At 35.3% G+C, this 12,839-nt stretch overlaps 1 pseudogene; it reads right to left on the bottom strand.

The window, feature by feature from the left end:
* Window positions 1–4,016: 4,016 nt before the first annotated feature.
* Window positions 4,017–4,941, bottom strand: LOC143668158 (small ubiquitin-related modifier 2 pseudogene; annotated as a pseudogene).
* Window positions 4,942–12,839: the final 7,898 nt, after the last annotated feature.

The following is a 12,839-nucleotide window of genomic DNA, read 5'->3' as shown; positions in this document are numbered from 1 at the left end:
TGAAGATTAGCCATGGGTTAGGAAAGTTCAGGTAAACAGCACAGAAAACTCTCCTATGATGAATGAACTGGTCAGTGCCAAGAGATTTCAAAGTGGAGTTCAAAGGAGGTTCACACCAGCTTATCTGTTCATTTGAGATTTCCCAAAACTTGTTTCAATGGCTGGCAAACTATGCATGCTCAGATATTGATTCACACAATTGATGGAGTGACTTCTACTTTTTCCAGAAAGCTTGAAAGAAAGTAGGAAATTTCTTAAAAATTGTCTCAAAATGTGTGTTGGAAATGAGAAGTATAGATAGATTCAATAGTGGGGATAAGGAAATTTGAACAAACCACATTATTTTAATCCTCTCTTTGACATGATCCAAAGGTCTCGGGCTCTGTTTGTTTTGATGACTCAGTTTGCTCCTAAGTGTTTTCAAAATGGTTCCCTCTTAAAGGGCTCCAGTAAGCAACCCACCTTAAAAGGGTGGAGATGCATCTCCACAGAAAACATCTAATCAAAAACTACACCCACAATTGTGTGGGTTCCATCTCCATGGAAACAAGAAAGAAGATCCCTCCCAGCAATATTGAATGGGAATTAAAGAACACGAATTTTCTGGGGTAGTTAGTAGCTTCAAACTGGCACACAAGGCAAAAGTGATTTTGTAGTTGTGGTTATGTTAAGGACTTTAAAATAAGGAGAGTATCCTGAATTACCATGATGAACCCAGTCTAATTATATGCATCTTAAAATTGGAAGACCATCCCTGGCTGTCTTTAAAGAGGCAGATGTGATTTAGAGAGCCATGTTTGCTTCAGTTTTCTATTGTTGCTGTGACAAATTACCACACACTCTCTGTATAGGTTAACAGGGAAACAGGAAATGGCATCCATGGTTTTCACATCTAATACATTTCATAGAATTAATTATGAGATAGATATCATCACAATCACTTTGTCAATGTAAACTCTAAGGCTTCAACAATTAGTCCTAAATTTCTCAAAGTAACACAGCCAGTGGTAGAGCCAGAATTCTAGGAGGATCTGTTGCATCTCCAGAATCTATGAATCTTCCATTAATCAGCACATCAGCAGTATCATAATAACCAATATTCTTTTCACTTTTACTATTGCTAGGTGGAATTCTAATTGCTTAATATATCAACTAGTTTATTCCTCAGCATAACTTTTTGAGGTAGTAATTACAATTATCCCTACTTTTCAGAAATGTTTTTCATCCGACTTGATCTTTTTTTTCTAAACTGTATGGCAGGATCACATTTCATTATTTTTCCATGTGAGTATCCCATTATTTTAGAACCATTTGCTGAAATTCTGTTTGTTTGTTTGTTTTGCTTAGTTTTCTATTTGTTTGTTTTTTGGGGAACTGCAAGGACCAGGAATCGAGCTCCAGTCTCACACATGGCAGGCGAGGTTTCTACCACTGAACTACCCTTGCACACTCCACCTTGATCATTATTAAAGCTACTTTTTGGGTCTCCTAGGACAGTTCTCCAGAACAAATAAACATTTCTTCCATCTATGTTGCTTGTAAAACAGCCAATTCTATTGAGAGTTGATGTACTTATTGGATATTGTATGCTCAGCCAAGTATTCTACTTTATTTGACTTTTCCAATACCAGCTGTATAGGTTCTAATTATAATTACCTGCCATTCTGCGAACTTCTCAACCTTGTCCTGAGGAATCACTTCATTCTTTCTAGGGTAAGAACCAACATTTTCCCTGTCCCATGTCTTTCTTTATAATGAATATATTTACTATATTGTGTAGGAGGCATTTCAGTAGCTAGATTCTGAAGAAAAGGTTCAATGAGAGGTAAATATCTTAAGATATTTTTGGGTTCTATTAGGTTTCTTTCCTATATGATAATTTTCGTGTATATTTCAGCCTTGTTAATTACTTTCACAATGTTGTGTTTTGATCACTCTGTGCATTACCAAAGAATTTCCATCATTACAAATAGGAACCCTATACAATTTTGTTTTCAGCATGGGTGGGTTCCGGGAATTGAACCTGGGTCTCACTTGGCAGGCGAGAATTCTGCCACTGAACCACTATTGCATCACCCACAGATAGGAACCCTATATATTTTAAGCCTTAATTCCTATGTTCCCTGCTAAACTATATTCTAAACTGTGAGTCTATGGGTTTTCTCATTGTAATTGTTTCAAATCCATGAGATCACACAATATTAATTCTTTGTGCCTGGATATTTCACTCAACATGATGTCTTGAAGTTTTATCCATGTTGTCATGTATCAAGACTTCATTCACTTTTATGACTGAACAATATTTCATTGTATATATATGCTACATTTTGTTTAACCATTCATCAGTTGATAAACAGTTGGGTTGTTTCCATCTTGAAGAAATTGTGGATAATGATGCTTTGAACATTGGTGCACAAATTATATGTTTGAGTGGCTGTTTCAATTATTTGGAGTATATATTGAGGACTGAGGAGTATATATTGAGGCAGGTCTTATAGTATTTCCACAATTAACTTTCAGAGGAACAGCCAACGTGTCTTTCACAGCAACTGCAATATTTTACATTGCCTCCTGCAATGATGAGGGTTCCCATATCTCACACCCTCTAAACCCTTGTAATTTTCCATTTTTTTATGGTAGCAGCTTGCAATATGTGTGAAATGGTCTCTTGTGTTTTTTGTTTTCATTTCTCTGATGGGTAATAATGCTGAGAGTGTTTTCTTGTGCTTTCTAGCCATTTGTATATCTCTTTGGGAAGATGTCAATTTAAGTCTTTCATTTGTTCTAAAACTTGGTTGTTTAGCTTTTTCTAGTTTAGTGGAAGGATTTCTTTATAGAGTACATAAAACTTTTAACGTATGTATGGTTTCCAAATATTTTCTCCAATTGTGTAGGTTGTCATTTTATTTTCATGGTCATGTCCTTTCAGGCACAAGTTTTAAATTTTGATTAGATCCAATTTATATATTACTTTTTGTTGCTTTTGTTTGGGGAGGGGTGTAAATCTAAGAAACAAATGTTTCAGACAAGTTCCTGAAGAATGCTTTCCTGTGTTTTCAGCTAGGAGTTCAATACCTCTAGCCATTATATTTAGGCCTTTAAAAGAGTTTTGGTTGATTTTAGTATAAGGTGTGGTAGGCATCCTCCTTCTTTTTTGTGGAATGGAGATCTTTCTTTCCCAGAACCATTTGCTAAAGAGTCTATTCTTCCCCAATTTTGTTGAAAGTTTGAATAAGATTGTGTCGTAACTGTATATCCATTTGGTAGTATTGACATCATAGAAATATTTAGTCTTCCAAACCATGAATATGGCATAGACTTCCATTTATTTAGGGTTTCTTTGATTTCTTTCAGCAATGATTTGTAGTTTTCTTTATACAAGCCCTTTTGCAACCTTGGTTAGATTTATTCCTATATATTTGTTTCTTTTAGTTGTTATTGTGAACGAAATTATTCTCTTGATGTCTTCCACCAGTAGTTCATTGCATGTGTATAAAAACACTACTGATGTTTGGATGTTGATCTTGTACAGTACCACTTTGTGGAACTTGTTTGTTAGTTCTAAGAGCTTTGTTATGGATTCTTCAAGAGTTCCCATATATATAACCATGGATTCCTCAAGATTTTCCACATATATGTTCATGTCATCTGAAAATAGAGAAAATTTTCCTTTTTCTTCTCAAATTTGGATGCCATTTATTTTTCTTGCTTAATTGCTCTTGCAAGAACTTCATAAAATGTTGAACAGCATTTAGTCAGCAGCCTTGTCTTCTTTTACATCGTACAAAGTTTTCCGTCTTTCACCATTAAGTAGTATTTTAGGTGTGTACTCTTGCAGCATGCCCTTTATCGCATTGAGGATAATTCCTCCTATCCTAGTATTCTAAGTATTTTTATCAAGAAGGTGTGCTGGATTTTGTCACATGGTTTGCATTACTTGTGATCGTGTTTTCCTCTCTTCACTCTGTTAATATGGGATATTACAGAGTTGTGGAGTAAAGTAGCAGGCTCCCTTTTTAATACCCACATTCTGCCTGCTGCTGGAACACATCAATTTTATCTTCATCCTCCATTTTCAACTATGCAGGTGTGACGGTTACATTGCTTGGCTGCCCATCAAATCGGAATCTGATCTGCCTCATTGACAAACCCTGTCATTCACAATAGGCTTTCGTTAGTTTACTAAGTGGTGTATGCCTCTTCATCTTAATCTGCACCACAGAACCATCTTGCCCCACCACCTTCAAATTAATATGATCATGGTTCTCAGTCTTTACTCCTTCCTTGGACGTTTTGTCTCCCACGGGGAGAGTGGGTGTCTCCTCAGCTACTGCTACACAAAACAGGTACCGGCTCTACACCCTATGAGCACACAAGCAGCACCAGGAGCGGCAGAAGAAATAGGTGGCAGTCCTCCAATGCCTTCTCAATATCCTTTATGTCATTATGAACAACCTTAATTCGTTGTTCCACTGCTGTGCCTCTCCATGTCATTTAATTTTGTCATTTAGCTGAGTCATATCTGCCTGGCTCTTCTGTTTTAGACAGGGCATTTTAATGTCCTAATGAGGTTATCGTGCAGCTTTGTTTCCATCTCTCATGTAAGATTTTGAGTGTACTTGAAGATCATCTTTTGCATTTGTTTTGTCAGTCCTTCACTTTGAAACCAAGTCACTAATGTCAGTGGAGAATTGAAGTGCTCGTTTGGGCTTTATTTGAGAACCAGGCAGATATGCAATTTGTCAGACTGTATTTTCCACTTGCCCCGGGCAAAAGACTCTCTTGAGTCTTCTTGGCCCCATAGGACCACCTGTCCCTGACTGCAGGTGCAATGTCTAGGAGCCAATCAGTGCGTTCAGCTGGCCCTGTTCTCTCAGCCTCACCCCTCCATCTGGACATACCTGTGTTCTCTGGGCCCCCGTGAGAGAAGATGAGTAGCATCAGGACCCAAATAAGTCTCTATTGCTGGTTGGATATCGGACCGGCACAATCCTACATCTCCCCCGCCTCTTTGGAGGCTCCCCGTCTTTGCTGATAAAAAACAGCACCCACTGCAGTGTGCCGCAGGGGTGGGAGTAGGCGCTACATCTGGACTAAATGGAGTCTGTGCACAGGAAAAACACATCTGTTGTCTTCCAACTTTACCACAGGAACTCCCAGTTATAGAGCCAAAGGGAAAATCGTCCCAAGCCAGCTACAGCAGTAGCAGAGTTGTGACTAAGTACATTCACCCTGTTCTCTCCTTCCCTATTTTTCCAGTTTTTCTCTGAAAAACTCCCTCCCTATATATGGTAGAATGCTCTCCCTCGAACCACTGTCCCCATCATTTTTCTATGAGCTGAGGTGAACTCAGCCATCTTGCCTGAAGTCCTGATTTTCTGATATCTTGTGTGCAGCATAAATATTCAGCTGCCATTAAACACACTAGAAGATATAAATATAAGCCACTTGAAAGAAAATACCAGAAACCAGAATTACTCGCATAAACTCAAAACATCTCCTCCCTTGAACTCTCAAGAGTATAAATTGAAAACCTGATTAAGCTTATGATAGTCTCATGTTAATAGCTCAAAATATGTTAAGTCCTGAGAAAATTTTCATATATCAAGCCTTATATGGTTGTCTTAGATAACCTCAGGTTCTTCTACTGTCAACTAATAAAATTAACATACCTAGAACTCTAAGTGCAATATAGGGAAAGAGGTTTGAAAATCTTTTCAAGGCTATAGAAACTACTGAAGTTAGTTTGTTTTAATTTGGAATTTCTTTGGTATTTAACCTCTGAACTTTTTTTTTTCAAAATAATGAAAAGGAGTTTCTCATTATCTTGAAGTTATTTCACAATTACATATGAATTTTGGCTATGTAAATTTTTATTTCATTTCTTTGAAGATCTTTATAGTTTAACAAATAATGAAATAAAATGTTAATTATAAAGATCATTGATAAAATGCTAATTATAAAGATCATTGAAAGTGATACAAAAATGTTGTAGTTATAAATTTCACATTGATCATTCAATCCCAGTAGTCCCAAGAGCCTAATTCAAATGGCCTGTTTGGTGCATTTCTACACTTTACTTCATGCTCAGACAAACTTCTTTACAAATAAATGGGAATTTAAATTTATTTTTGGAGTTATCAAATACTGGGGCATATAATTCATATTACTCTCAACCTTGATATTCATGCTGGATACATCATATTCATTCCTCTTTAAAGATATAATCTGCTCTTCAAAATGTCCACTGACAATACCAAAATAGTGATGCATTATTTTTTACTCAAAAGATGTGAAAATCATTTTGATTCTTAAAGCTTTTTTTTTTCTTCTCCAAACAAGACAGCAGTGAATGGCCTTGTCTCTGTATCTTACTCAGAAATACTACTATTTCTGATGAGCAGGTTGCTGAGAGTGGTTCTGCTGGGGAACAGGTTATGTTTGTCTCAAAGTTTTAATACATATGTCCAATTGATTCTCAGAAGCATGTAATTCATATTTTCAGTAGCAGTGTAAGCTAGTAGGTGAGTGGTGTTATCTGATGCTTTAAAATGCTCTTTCATTGACCATTAACAGTGGAACTCAGCACTTTTTTATATGCTTGTTGACTATTTTTTCTCTGGATTTCCATTATTTTCCAGTTTTCTATTCACTTTTATTTTTCTTATCAAGGTATTAAATCTTGGCCAACCAGGTGACCAATAAAAATTCCTCCTTGACAATATTTGTCAGCATTTTCTTTGTTTGAATTTATATGTCCTATGAGAAGTTACAGAATGAAAACAATATATTTTCATATGCCTTGCACATTTTATCTTCTGTATACATTAGTTTCATTTAGTTGATTTGGAACCTAGAGATAAGATAAGAATTTTAATTCATTTTCAGCCATGTTGCTTTTCAAATGTTGGTTTTGTCACTTGTAAAAGGGAAAAAATTATCAGGTAATAAGAAGTTGACAACATCATGTTGGAGGTTCTAGCCAGAGCAATTAGACAAGAAAAAGAAATACAAGGCATCAAAATTGGAAAGGAAGAAGTAAAATTATCACTGTTTGCAGACGATATGATACTATACGTCAAAAACCCAGAAAAATCCACAACAAAACTACTAGAGCTAATAAATGAGTACAGCAAAGCAGCAGGTTACAATATCAACATTCAAAAATCTGTAGCATTTCTATGCACTAGTAATGAACAAGCTGAGGGGGAAATCAAGAAATGAATTCCATTTACAACTACAACTAAAAGAATAAAATACCTAGGAATAAATTTAACTAAAAAGACAAAAAACCTATACAAAGAAAACTACAAAAAACTGTTAAATGAAATCACAGAAGATCTAAATAGATGGAAGGGCATACCGTGTTCATGGATTGGAAGACTAAATATAGTTAAGATTTCAATCCTACCTAAATTGATTTACAGATTCAATGCAATACCAATCAAAATCCCAACAACTTATTTTTCAGAAATAGAAAAACCAATAAGCAAATTTATCTGGACAGGCAGGGTGCCCCGAATTGCTAAAAACATCTTGAGGAAAAAAAACGAAGCTGGAGGTCTCGCGCTGCCTGACTTTAAGGCATATTATGAAGCCACAGTGGTCAAAACATCATGGTATTGGCATAAAGATAGATATATCGACCAATGGAATCAAATAGAGTGCTCAGATATAGACCCTCTCATCTATGGACATTTGATCTTTGATAAGGCAGTCAAGCCAACTCACCTGGGACAAAACAGTCTCTTCAATAAATGGTGCCTAGAGAACTGGATATCTATATGCTAAAGAATGAAAGAGGACCCATATCTCACACCCTATACAAAAGTTAACTCAAAATGGATCAGAGATCTAAACATTAGGTCTAAGACCATAAAACAGTTAGAGGAAAATGTAGGGAGATATCTTATGAAACTTACAATTGGAGGCAGTTTTATGGACCTTAAACCTAAAGCAACAGCACTGAAGAAAGAAAGAAAGAAATGGGAGCTCCTCAAAATTAAACACTTTTGTGCATCAAAGAATTCATCAAGAAAGTAGAAAGACAGCCTACACAATGGGAGACAATATTTGGAAATGACATATCAGATAAAGGTCTAGTATCCAGAATTTATAAAGAGATTGTCCAACTCAACAACAAAAAGACAACCAACCCAATTACAAAATGGGAAAAAGACTTGAACAGACACCTATCAGAAGAGGAAATACAAATGGCCAAAAGGCACATGAAGAGATGCTCAATGTCCCTGGCCATTAGAGAAATGCAAATCAAAACCACAATGAGATATCATCTCACACCCACCAGAATGACCATTATCAACAAAACAGAAAATGACAAGTGCTGGAGAGGATGCGGAGAAAGAGGCACACTTATCCACTGTTGGTGGGAATGTCAGATGGTGCAACCACTGTGGAAGGCATTTTGGCGGTGCCTCAAAAAACTGAATATAGAATTGCCATACGACCCAGCAATACCATTGCTAGGTATCTACTCAAAGGACTTAAGAGAAAAGACACAAACGGACATTTGCACACCAATGTTTATAGCAGCGTTATTTACAATTGCAAAGAGATGGAAACAGCCAAAATGTCCATCAACAGACGAGTGGCTAAACAAACTGTGGTATATACATACAATGGAATATTATGCAGCTTTAAGACAGAATAAACTTATGAAGCATGTAATAACATGGATGGACCTAGAGAACATTATGCTGAGTGAGTCTAGCCAAAAACTAAAGGACAAATACTGTATGGTCCCACTGATGTGAACCGACATTCGAGAATAAATTTGGAATATGTCATTGGTAACAGAGACCAGCAGGAGTTAGAAACAGGGTAAGATAATGGGTGATTGGAGCTGAAGGGATACAGACTGTGCAATAGGACTAGATACAAAAACTCAAAAATGGACAGCACAATGATACCTAATTGTAAAGTAATCATGTTAAAACACTGAATGAAGCTGCATCTGAGCTATAGGTTTTTTTGTTGTTGTTTGTCTGTTTGTTTGTGTCTTTATTATTATTATTATTTTTATTTTTTTCTCTATATTAACATTCTATATCTTTTTCTGTTGGTTTGCTAGTTCTTTTCCTAAATCGATGCAAATGTACTAAGAAATGATGATCATGCATCTATGTGATGATGTTAAGAATTACTGATTGCATATGTAGAATAGAATGATTTCTAAATGTTGTGTTAATTTCTTTTTTTCTTTAATTAATAAAAAAAAGAAAGACAGTAAAAGACTCAAAGAATGAGGAATGCTAACTTCCTCCCACAGGTGTAATTAAAAAAGATCCCAAGATCCACTCAATTTCTGGCAGGAATAATCCCTATTTGACATTGTTTAGAGTATTAAGGTCCCCTGGGATACCATTAGCTCTCACTGCTAAACATTCCTAGGTTCAAGAGATCTTCCTATGTCTTCAACCTAAAATAGTAATAACTAGAACTTTAATAATAATAATAATTCCTTACAGTTTGATTCAGTAATAACTCCAAGTTCACACAATAACAGTCATTTTTTAGGGCTGGAACCCCATAAATATAACACACACACACACACACACACACACACACACACACACACACACAAAGAATAAAGTTGTCTGATGTAAACTTCAGCTTCAGACCCCTGAGCCCATCTGTGTCTTTATTTTTCTTTCCTTCTTTCTTTGTTTCTTTATTTGTTTGTTTGTTTCTTTCTTTCTTTCTTTCTTTCTTTCTTTCCTTCTCTCTCTCTTTTTCTTTCTCTCTCTCTCTTTTCTTCCTTCCTTCCTTCCTTCCTTCCTTTCTTTTTTTCTCATCATTCCTTAATATCCTTTCAGCTTCATTTCATAGGAGGCAACATCTGGTTGAAGAAGACTCCAAAACAATATTAAGGAACCAAGGAAAGGTCTCATTAGAGGTACGTGTGTCCAGCTGATAGAAGAAGACTCGAGTCATATTGGTAAGTAAGTAAGCATTTTCCTTGGAGCATCAGGGTAATGGGTAATCACAATAGGCAGCTGGAGGAGTATGTATGTATGTATGTTTGTGTGTTGAAAACATCATTAGGGTGCCATTACTAAAATAAGGTTCTAATAAAGTTTAAGAGTTATTTGTATTTTAAAGAAAAAGACTTTGTGAATAAAGCAGAGAAGAGTCTAAAGCAGACTCACCATAGTGAGATGGGAGACATTGAGGGAAAAGGAGTGAAGGAAGTTCTGAATTGAAAACATTTTTCCATAACAATACAGTGAGGCCACATGGAGCAATAACAGGAGGGAGTTTAGGAAAAATAAAGAAACTATGTTCTTGTTGTTAGGAAGAAAATAGTAATGGGAAATAGTAATAGCATAAGGATGACACAGCCAGGAAATAATAGCCAGGGACAAGGTAACTGTAGTTGGGAAAAAGAGGTTTAAAAAGCTTCTTCAAAAAAGAAGCTATTTCTAAAAAAAAAAAAGATAGAAATATTGAGAAAATATTTGGAGTAATTAAAGGAGAGATAGGACAAACAAAATGAGGGTATGGAGACTGTGTTAGAAGATCCAGAGAAATCTTCAAAATAGAAATACAGAAGTGTGAACTTGAGGCAAGGGAAAAGGACAGCAAATAAATAACTTAAGATGGGATGCATAATTATAAAAATTTTACATCAATATGAGCTGCCTTTATATAAAAATTCATATACACCTGAGTCAGAAAATACTGATTGTAGTTCTGACTCAAAGTGTTCTGTTAAGTTACCTTGGTTTAACCTACTTAGATGGCAACAGGCAGCAATTTGGAAACTGGCCAAATTATATATTGATAGTTATTGCATATTTGAAACATTAACTAAAGTATTTTAAGTATTTAACATTATTCTAACAAATTTAATTTGGTTGGTAATTATATGCCATAAAATATTTGCTTAAAATAATGACTTAAAAGATATATTTTTATTAATAGGAAAAACAGAATAGTTTATCTTAAGATAAAATGAATAGCTGTTACAAAATGAGAAAAATATAGGACAAAGCCTAAACTAATATAATAATTGTTAAGAGTTTGTAAAAATGGAAATTATGCTCAAAATCAAAAAAGATTTAATATTGCTGTAAATGAATCTACCTAAATTCCTTTAAGCCAAAATATTTTAATGCTTTGTCCAGTGTTTATATAAACTACATAAGTATAAACTAAATTTATCCCCAAATAACCATGGCTTATATTGGAAGCAGATCAAATTTGAGGGCTGAATGCAAGGAAAAAATATACTTGTGAAGTCCGTTTTGTTCACCTGATGTTGCCATTACATGCAACTGATGTTGCTATCACATGACCTTGGTAAAAAATAGTTAAAATGTACACTCTAGCTAGGAGGACTGGCTATCCTCCCAGAAGGAAGCATACTTTAATAAAGATATCTAGGTCCCAGGAAGCTCCTCTTGGTCCCTAGCCAGTTCCCAGAGGACCCAATTGGGCCCGGTCATGTAAGCAAGATGGAATTTGGCCACTACTGTGAGAAAATATCATAAAAACTGCATGCGATAAATTTAAAATTATCAAAAATGCACAACCAATTATAAAAAATCCACATTCCTGCATTCCTTTTCAATCAATCCAATGAATTCAATTAAAAAAAATCTTGTCATTTACTATGGGTACACGTCAGTATTGACACTCTGCTTTTATTTTTGCTACCTGCCACTTTAGGGATTCCTACTTATATATTACAGAACTTATTTGATATGTTACAAGGAGATTTTGATTTATTAAGCAAAAGGCAGTTGACAGCTGCAGCTGAACGAGAGTTACAATTAATTGAACAATGCATTCAAGAAGGACAGCTTGTTCAAATAGATATAGAAAAGCCTGTTGATTTTATTATTTTCTTTACCTTGCAATCTCCCACAGGCTTATTTTAGCAAGATAGTGTTTTAAAATGGATTTTTTTACCAAACAATTGACAAAAATGTTTAAATACATATTTGCAAAAAATTATTTCTGTAATAGCCAAAGGTCATCAAAGATATTATCAATTAAGAGGTCATGATCCTAATCACATAATGTGTGATCTCACAAAGGAAGAGGTTCAAAGTCTATATATTTTCAATACCTCTTGGCAATTAGCATTAAGTGACTTCAAAGGACAAATTGATAATCATTTGCCTAAAAAGTACTGATTTTTCTCCTGGGTATCATTATACTGGCAAAAAAACCTGTTTCTTTTCTTGCCCCAAACCAGGTGGCTTAATCTATTAATCTAAAAGATGTCAAAACTTTTTTTGCCTAAAATAGCTCAGCCTTCCCTGCTAGCTATTACTGTCTTTACTTACGATAATATTAATGGTCAGGCTGCATATGACACCCCAGTGGAAAACAAGTTAGAAAACACCTTATACCTCAGCCCAGTGCACTGAATTAGCAACTGTAATTCAAGTATTGCAAAATTTTCCACAATCTCTTAATATTGCTTCTGATTCAGAATAAGTCTGCCAAACAGTTACTTACATTGAGACAGCTTCTTTGTTTAAAGGAAATGAAATGTCCTGAATGTTTTTACATTTACAAACATTAGTCAGAAGTTGATAAAGAGCTCATCCCAATCTTCCAGGTCCTTTGTCATTACAAAATCAGCAAGCAGATACTCTTGTAGGAGTAATTCAGGATCCCACAGCATGTCACAAATTGGCTCATATCAGTAGCAAAGGGCTGCAAAAGAAATTTCCATCTTTATCTAGACACAAGCTCAGGACATTGTTAGGACTTGTCCAACCTGTGGACCTTTAAATGCACTCCCATTTGCATCAGGGGTTAATCCTTGAGGTCAAAAAGCAAATGAATTATGGCAAATAGATATT

This window comes from Tamandua tetradactyla, chromosome 24 (genome assembly GCF_023851605.1).
Source record: "Tamandua tetradactyla isolate mTamTet1 chromosome 24, mTamTet1.pri, whole genome shotgun sequence".
Taxonomy (NCBI): domain Eukaryota; kingdom Metazoa; phylum Chordata; class Mammalia; order Pilosa; family Myrmecophagidae; genus Tamandua; species Tamandua tetradactyla.
The sequence above is the reverse complement of the archived record's forward strand: the minus strand, read 5'-3'. Positions and strand labels throughout refer to the sequence as shown.